This window comes from Callospermophilus lateralis, chromosome 8 (assembly GCF_048772815.1).
Source record: "Callospermophilus lateralis isolate mCalLat2 chromosome 8, mCalLat2.hap1, whole genome shotgun sequence".
NCBI classification, from domain to species: Eukaryota; Metazoa; Chordata; class Mammalia; order Rodentia; family Sciuridae; genus Callospermophilus; species Callospermophilus lateralis.
In genome coordinates, this window is record NC_135312.1 from 108,890,153 (window position 1) to 108,893,220 (window position 3,068).

Consider the following 3,068-nt stretch of genomic DNA (forward strand, 5'->3'; position numbering starts at 1 on the left):
TTAATTTCCACAACTTTTTTTCTTTTAAATACTATTGCATTAGAAGTCATCCTGTAAGTTTATTATATTGTTAATTCTTCTCTTCATTTGCTCATGACAACCAACATATTTATACTATTGTGAGATCTGAAAGTGAAGATAACTGTTTTCAAGCAGATACCTCAGTATACTCATGTTTTAAACATTCAATGTATTTAAATTCACAATATTTGAAAAGTTAATGTGCCATTTTGAAGAACTAAAATTCTTTAATAATTTTAGATTATATGTAGCTAAGATTGGCTAAATTTTAAAATGATCAGCTTTGTTTTAAAAAAAGCTTTAAATGGCAAATACTGTAGTTTTCAGTAACATTCTTTCAGTGAAACAATAAGTGGACACATTGTTTGAAACAAATCATGGAATTTGTAAAGAAAGTCACCTTTCTGCTCTTTAATGAGAGTCACAGCAGATGAACTGACAGCACACAGTGGGATGGCCAGTGATAGCAATGCATGGTATTTTATCAACAGTGTATCTATCATAAAATGAGTAATGCACTTAATAGCCATATTTTTACATAACCCAAAGCACTGAATAACTGCAGGGGTGAATTACCAGAATTGTTAAACATCTGACTTACAAAACAAATATCTATATCCTATTTTATTTGCATTCAGCCGACATAAAAACTAAGATGTCCTCCTTCACTAGAAACAGTTGGGTTTGTTTGAGAATAATGCTAAATAAACTTTTTTGGCTTATTGTTATTAGTTTGAAGTACTAGTAAGTAAAAATAAATAAAATAAAAATAAAGATCTTTGACTTTTTTTAAGAACACGTTTTATGTATGATTGAATTTTTACAACACTCCGAAAAAGCCATCCGATGTTAGATTTAAAAATAAAATCAAAAGCATTTTCTGACAGAGTACACTGAAAAATTGGAAATCCCAATATCTTCAATAGAAGTTGTAGAAAGTGTATGTCTCCTTGGAGCTTGACACCCACTTAACACAGCAGAAAATAAGGTACTATACTGTAAACAAAAAAGTACAGTAAAGGACAGTTGTAAATTTACATAAGAATAGTTCATAAACATTTTGGTCTTTCCATAACTGGTTTTATATAAAATGAATAAAAAAACCTTTAGACATCTGTCATCACTCTTGTTTGTCCACTTTTCACTTATATGCACACAGACATATTTATATAGCAGTATATTGATGCACCGTTACATGGATATTAAACTATAATTACTGTTTGTAACTGAGATGTGCATTATCCAATCAACATTATCCATAGTTGAAATACTCTTATATTATGTATTCTTCTCATGTTGTATCTATAAAAACATGAAAATATAACTTTACATTATTTCAATTATTTACATTAGTTCAAGCTTGACAGAGAAAAATTGATAAGCTCAATTTTTGGAACAGTAGGCCCAGAGGTACAATAAATAGCATTGATTGTATATAGTCATCTCTTTTCATTTTTAAAAACTCATTTTTAAGTACAATATGGAAATAATTAGTCTGCAATTTGGTCATTCTAGCATTTATTATGAAAACTTAAAATGCACCTCCAACATTCCTAGTGAGGAGAAATGCACTAAAAATTATGCTGTATTATTTTGGAATTTGTGATCAGGGACAGCAAAATTTAGTGAAGAATATCATGATTCCACATGTTCAATGCAGTGGTTACTGTTAAATCCTACATTTTCCTTTCCTTCAGTGAAATTAAAAAAAAAAAAAAAGTTTTAAAGGCAACTGGTAGAATACCAAGTGCCAAACAGAGGTTTGCTTGCAGAAATAACAAGAATATAAATATTAAAAGTAACTATTGGATGTAAATTATTGTTTACAACCCTAAATTGGTTTAATTTGGATGGCTTTAGTGGAAATAAAAGGTATTTTATGAGGGGAAAATAGATTTTTAAAATTTATAAACTAGAGAAATATAAGCTCTTTAGTCACAGAAATGTGATATCTTATCCACACTGGGCATATTAAAATAGCCATTCCACCTGAGGAGTAAATATAAAAATAATATATTAGGGTTGTTTTTATTGATAGGAATGGGTAAAACTATATTGTAGATGACTCAAAAGTGTTTAAATTAGTCACTATATATAAGGTTTATGATAGTATTTCTACTTTTAAAACTGAAAACTTCTATTTACTTTATGGAATTTGGCCAATGGGCAACTATCTAAAAAGCTACTTTCAAGGCATTTCTGACTTCATTTACAACTAATACAGCTCTTCTGCAAGCTCAAACACTTTAAAAATGAAACCTCACGAATTCTGATATATATTACTTCATATTAGCTTTTTAAATCTAGTTGCATTTATCTATATAGATTAAGTGCTTTTGTATTAAGAAACATTTCATTATGTATAGTAAGACATATCAAAAACACATTCAGATATTATTTGGGGGCAAGTTCATATTTGAAAAAAAAAATCACCTGGCCTCTTTAAAAGGGGGAAATTTTCTCTGGGAACCTAACAACTTAGTAGTGTCTTTAAACTCACTTGATTTATGACCAAACTGTAGCTAAGCAAAATTAATTGGACCACTTGCAAATAAAACAATAGAAAAATGTTTATTTCAAATGTCAAGCATTGCCAAGTAATTTTATATTAACACCAAATGTTAAAGAATAGGATACATTAAAGTTTTAATAACAATATTAAATTACAAGATTGGAATCTTCTCTTTGTTTTCTTCCCTTAGCATTTACATTTTTGGCTTTGAAAAATATGGAACTGATACCTAAAGCCTTTTTTTTTTAATCACTTCCCACTCAGTTTGTTTTTTTGTCTTATCCGACCAATATGGAAGCAAATTTATTTAAAAGCCAGTTTGTTTGTGAAAATACCTAAAAATATTTTTTTTTATTTTAAATGTTTTTTTTTTCTTTTTCTTATAAAACATGTCACATCTTGATGCAGTTGATGTCAAGTGTGCTTAAGTCATTATGAATCAAGAGACTAACAATAGTGGCTGCAGAAACAGGTTTGTTGTCTGTACAAAGACTTCGGTTAAATTCTAGTACTTCCGTGTTAGCTGTGCATGTCC